Here is a 6,000-nt window from a genome sequence, read left to right on the forward strand (position 1 = left end):
AAAGGCTCGTTGTGCCCGCGGAAAGGGGGGGGGTCGCTTTGTGCGACCAAAAATCATCGTCGGTATTACCGGTCGCAGTATGCAACGAAACGCAATGAAACGTTCCTCGATCGATTCGCAGAGGTCGCCACTCTATATCTCATCCTAGGATGCGGCTCTTCTCTTCGTTCTGTCAGCACTCGTTCTTCTCGACGTGAGGATTGACGGGCGGGGAGGCGACGTCCGCAGCATTCGGAGATTCGTAAATCTTAAGTCACGGATGAGCCTTCTCCCGGAGCTTCTTCATGGTCTCCGAGTTCGGAGATGGTTCCGCTCTGCCGGATTGTCCAAATCTTCCATGCGAAGAGAATCTCACTACTAAATCTCTTATTACTGGCTTTCTATTCTCATTCGGTGGACTCAAAATAATGGCAAAATAACAGTAAAGTTAAATTTAATACAAGATTGCTCGATTAAAAAATAATTTTACGCCATTTAGATTTTTTCGTAATTATAACTCGATGTCAGATGCTTCGTGCGCACTCGATGTGTCTTTGATATTTCAAGAGGTAAAACGTTAGACGATAGGTACTAAAGTTAAAAAAAAAAAGTTTTCCCATACTTACGTCATTGCATGGGAAATGCGTAGAATAGTGGCGATTTACACATCGGTGAAAGAATTATTGCGAATAGGCTGATTTTTAATATGAATGCACGAAGAGTGCAGAGAACGACAGTGAATGCCGCTCGAGTCTCTGGCTCTCGAGTGAACTTTACCAATGTCATATAAAATTAAAATGTAACAAATTAAGGATTAGTTGCAATGTCTGTCTCGTTTATTCTATCAAAATATGGGTCATTTATAAGATAATTGATGGGACATATGCGTGTCGATGCTATCACATTACAACGTACAGTAATTGACGATGTAATACTATTAGCGATGAATAATCATTGAAAAGAAACGTAATTTTTTTTTTTTTTTTAATGATAATATAGCCTTTAATTTAACTGTAAATTGGTTATCATCTAGTTTGCTTCTTTTATTCTGTGTATTATTTGATGAATGGGCACGATCGATTAGAAGTAAATTTTAAACCGTTAATTAATGCCAGTCGCTCAGACATTTGAGCAAATGACAAAAGCATCGATTGACGAATGATTGTGAAAATGTTGATAAACTCTCATGATAAAGTCTGACCTGTATTGCGATTGGCTGGTTAACGGGACACGGGAGATGGAAACGAATTCACGACTGGAACACTTTGCGATCGTATCTTGCTAGATTTTAACATTTGAACTTTAATTCATTCGCTCTATAGCTTTATGCGCCATCATCGTCCGGGATGAACGCGAGGCATTGGCTTCCGGTGACACGATGCCATTTGCATTTCCGAAAACTAACGCGAGTGTATTTTCGATAGAATGCACTTTGTGCGAGGTATTGGCTGGATTGAATCCCTAAAAGAGTGACGATTTAAAAAAAAGCACGATGTTCGTAATGGGCATGTTATTAGAAATCAAGGAATCAAAGGTATGCGATGGACTATTATAGAGTTTATTTTGGAAATGTGAAATCGATTGTCATTGCTGTAAGATTGATGATTACAGTGCTTAATGTCATTAATTTTAATATGAATGAGCCGTAGCTATTGAATTGAAATGAATTGAAATGACAAAGGCTGTTGTAGCTCGCAATAAGATAACTGTAAATTGTTATATGCGTTATAAATTCTTTAGAGTGAGTGCGACGCACAATAACAAGAGTATGCAAATAAGTTTACTCTCTACATTGTTTAATGGATTTTCAAATCGCTCACCTTAAATTCTGTTAGCGGCGATGATAAGATTAATACAGAATGGATACATAGCGAGTTCTGAATAAGCATAAATGCGTTGGCTCTTCGATTTATAATATTACATCTTTTTACTATGAATTAGCAAAAATGCTGATTAGAGTAAGAAAAAGAATTCGCACTATTTCAATTAATTTGTTGAATTATCCTTGGTATATTGTAAAGAAGTATTTAAAATTGAAATATATCTTAAAAAAAAAAAAAACTTATCTTGAAACATTATTCCGGGTATGAATATTTATTATACACGTATTTAACATAAATATATTAATTTTTTATGCTTTAATCTATATTGGATATTCATTGTAAAGTATTTTCAATTAAGATTGAGGGGAGAACGAGCTTTCCAGTAAAATCACTATCATTCTACCATTGTAGACATTTTTAATGGAGTACATACGACCGTATTATTTAAAAAAATAAAAACAACTATTTATTATAAAAATATAAATTCTAATTTAATAGTGAACGATTGCGAGGATATTATAATATTGAGTTATATTAAAAATTAAAATGAAAGATAGTTAATTCTTTCATAACTCTTTGAATTTCGGTGTATTTGATTTAATTTCATTAATAATTTAGCTCGAATGAAGCAGCATATTTAAATAAAAACATGTCGATTTTTTATATTTTTAAATTTTCAATATTTTTAGCGCAATATTAATGCTATTATGAGTAGATGTAGAGTTTGAAATTTTGAAATTACACACTCTATAAGGTTTTAGTTTAAAATGAAAAGAAATAATTTCATTATATTAATTAATTTAATGCCACGAATTTATTATAAGACTTTTTTTCATACATTTATTAAATTGCTAATTATATTTAGATTATTACATTTAATTATAGATGTAACTTATAAACTTAATTATTTATTTCATCTATTATTATTCTAGTAATTTAATATAAATAACTTTATATTGACAATAAGTTTCGTAAAAAATGATTATACTACTTATATACATAACTTTATAAATTCAATCTTCCACTTAAAAAAAAAAAAATAATAAAAGTTAGAATTATTTGTCCTTTTTTGAGTACTTTAACTTTTATTTTTTTTTGTTTCGATTACGATTAATGAAATTACATCACTAAAATGTAATTGAAAATATAATTTTGATTTTACATAATATACTATAAACAAAAGCTTGAATTATTTATTTTACTTATCCATGCAGTTTTACAAAGTCGTAATTCCTACATCATCTGCATATTATCTCGATTCCCACGACAAAACTATGAAGTAATTGAAGTCATGAAATATCTGTGGCACGACATTCGTACGAACAATGATTGCATCACTAATCTGATTCAGCACTCTACAATTCTGTTTTTCTTTTTTATCGACGTCTTTAAACAAATCAATCATTATTAATTTATTATATATATATATATATATATATATATATACATATGTTGTTATGCTCATTTATAATTATTTTATTAGAATGCATTATGTAGCAGTTTCTAGAATACCTATTATATATACAAAATACCGAATCTTCTTTAAATTATATGGACAGTTTTTGAAAAAAATTGTACCCTTATTTTAACTATTGTGAAATTATTAAATCTATTAATGACAATTATGAAAAAAGAAAGTAAATTATGTTCTTGTGATAATAATAATGATTTTGCATACGCTTCTTACTGATTTTTTGTAAAAAAAAAAACAAAAAAAAAACGCTAAAAATCGTACTAAGAAGAGGATAAAGATTCAATATCTGAACGTACTACATTTAAAATAAGGTGTTATGGCTTGTAATTAGCAAAAATTTATCCTTTCATTCAATAATATATTTAATTTTCCATATTTATTAATCTAGTATATTAATCTTGATACAGCTGCATTATAACTTACGAAATTATTTATACTTTATTATAAGATGATAATTAATGCATCAATTATAGCAGTATTAGAGAAAATAATAATTGAATAAGATTTATCATTTATCATTTCACGATTATTAAATAAAACAAGATTATTATTGAATGACCGAAACGCTTAAACTCAGGTGTAAAATTATATAGCCACGATAGAACATTGGAGATAAAAGTAGTAGTGATAAAATTTCAATATCAGTGCTCTCATCGATAAAAAAGAAGAATGACATGAAATTTACAACATCGGAAGTTCACAACGAGCTATAAATGGGAATAGACAAGACGAGTGAGTATGTAAGCGCAAAAAGTTAAAAGGAAAGAGAAAGGAAGAAGCGGCCATTACGCGGATGTAACTTTGAGACAAAAACTTCTTCTCTATTATTTTATGACGACGTCGAAATAACTCGGAAACCACAAAACTCCCGTAAACCAACTTAAAAGTGATATCGAAAGGCATTTCTTTGAGCGTGCGAGCACTCGTACACTCTATAGTAAAAGGCCGTTACTTTGTTTTTCAATTAAGCAAGCTTCTAGTGCTCTTAAAATTAATGATTTGTCTCGATGCATTTTTACATACTTAAGCCCTCCACTATGGCCTCACACAATTCTAATACAAAATTAGAATGCAGAATTCGTGTAACAATGAGTGAAAAGAAGGGAATTATGAAATTTCTGTGGAATGATATTTCAAACAAACTATTCCAGGAGTTGTTTTTTGCGAGACAATAAACGTAAGACTGGGAGAGATGAAAGAGAGAGAGAGAGAGAGAGAGAGAGAGAGAGAATTTAAACTTTATTATATTAGTCGAAGCTCGCGAAACACAAGTTTATAATGACACAATTTAAGAATCAAAGGGATGAATTACAATAATTTTATATTATTTGTTTACCGTATTAGTTTAGGTACTTGTATGTATATATTTAAAATTCGGATTCTTTATTATTCTTTATTATTTTATGCAGTGTTTATAAATTTCGACTTAGTGGGAAATCATTGATTTTTATATTTTGTTTATCATTTGCATAGATGCTTTTTCTCTCTTCATCGTAAGCGCAATAATAACATTTTTTATATTAAAAATTTTTAATACGAACATTTTAATACGGATTTTAATACGAAATTACACGATTTAATTTAATTTTAAATATATTATTATAATATAGCCTTATTATTAGTTTAAATATAACTATTCTCTATTTAACTACATTTAATAAATGTGTAATGATGTCAATAATACCAATGGCAATACAACATTTGAATAGGAAAATTTTATTATGTTATACATGAAAATGAACATAATCTTTCGCTGAATATTAATTTCACGAATACTTGTGAAAACTGGGCAAATGTCCGATGAAAGTAATGGAAACGTGCAGTAGTATTAAAAGTGACCAACCAATGTCAGTGAAAAAGAAGATCCGGCCAACTTGATTTTAACGGAGGCGATAATAACGCATGACACCAATGCTGAATGTTAATTATCCATAATACAGAGGAAAAGTCTTCTTCTTTTATATATAATTGTTGCCCGCAGCCTAGAAACGTGGATTAGACGAGCGCAGTTATTATTAGGTATTATTCTAATTGCTGGTAGTACAGATTGAATTTTGTGGCGACGTTTTGAGAGACATAAGAGGGGGGGGGGAAGAGAAGAGAATGGCATTGAGATAAGAGCTCATAATGCTTAAATTCACAATGATAATAAGAAAATGAAAATCGATATGATGAGCGCGATATAACTCTAGTATTTTTTTTGTTTGTTTTTTATTATTTTTTGGAGTTTAAAAAAGGCATTTCAAAATCATTGAAAGTTGAAAGAATAAGGCGCTCTTTATGTTATTCGCAATCACTTGTAAATTAATGAAAAGTAAAGAATAACTTTCTTTTTATAGTTGTTCGAGTAATAATTCGGATTAATGTGGTTACCAATGGATTGTGTACTTGCAAATCAAGAAAATTGTTTTTTATAGATGAAATTAGTACGACCAACAATTAGATGATAGTTTTGATCGCTGATAATTTTATTTACTCATGCCGGAATATTAAAATATTTTTTGTAATCGTAATTATAATAAACGGAGAAAATATACGTAGTTAAGATTATTTCTTGATCTTCGTATTAAAATAATTTTCTTTATATTTATTTTCTTCGTATTTTCACGACTAATATTCGTATTTCCATAAGAAACATTGATTAACGGTTTAATGAATATGCATTAAAAATATTTTTATTACTTCTCATTTTCGTATTCACCAATCAAAGTATTATGATTTTGT

The sequence above is a fragment of the Ceratosolen solmsi genome, unplaced genomic scaffold (genome assembly GCF_000503995.2).
Source record: "Ceratosolen solmsi marchali unplaced genomic scaffold, CerSol_1.0 scaffold8, whole genome shotgun sequence".
NCBI lineage: Eukaryota > Metazoa > Arthropoda > Insecta > Hymenoptera > Agaonidae > Ceratosolen > Ceratosolen solmsi.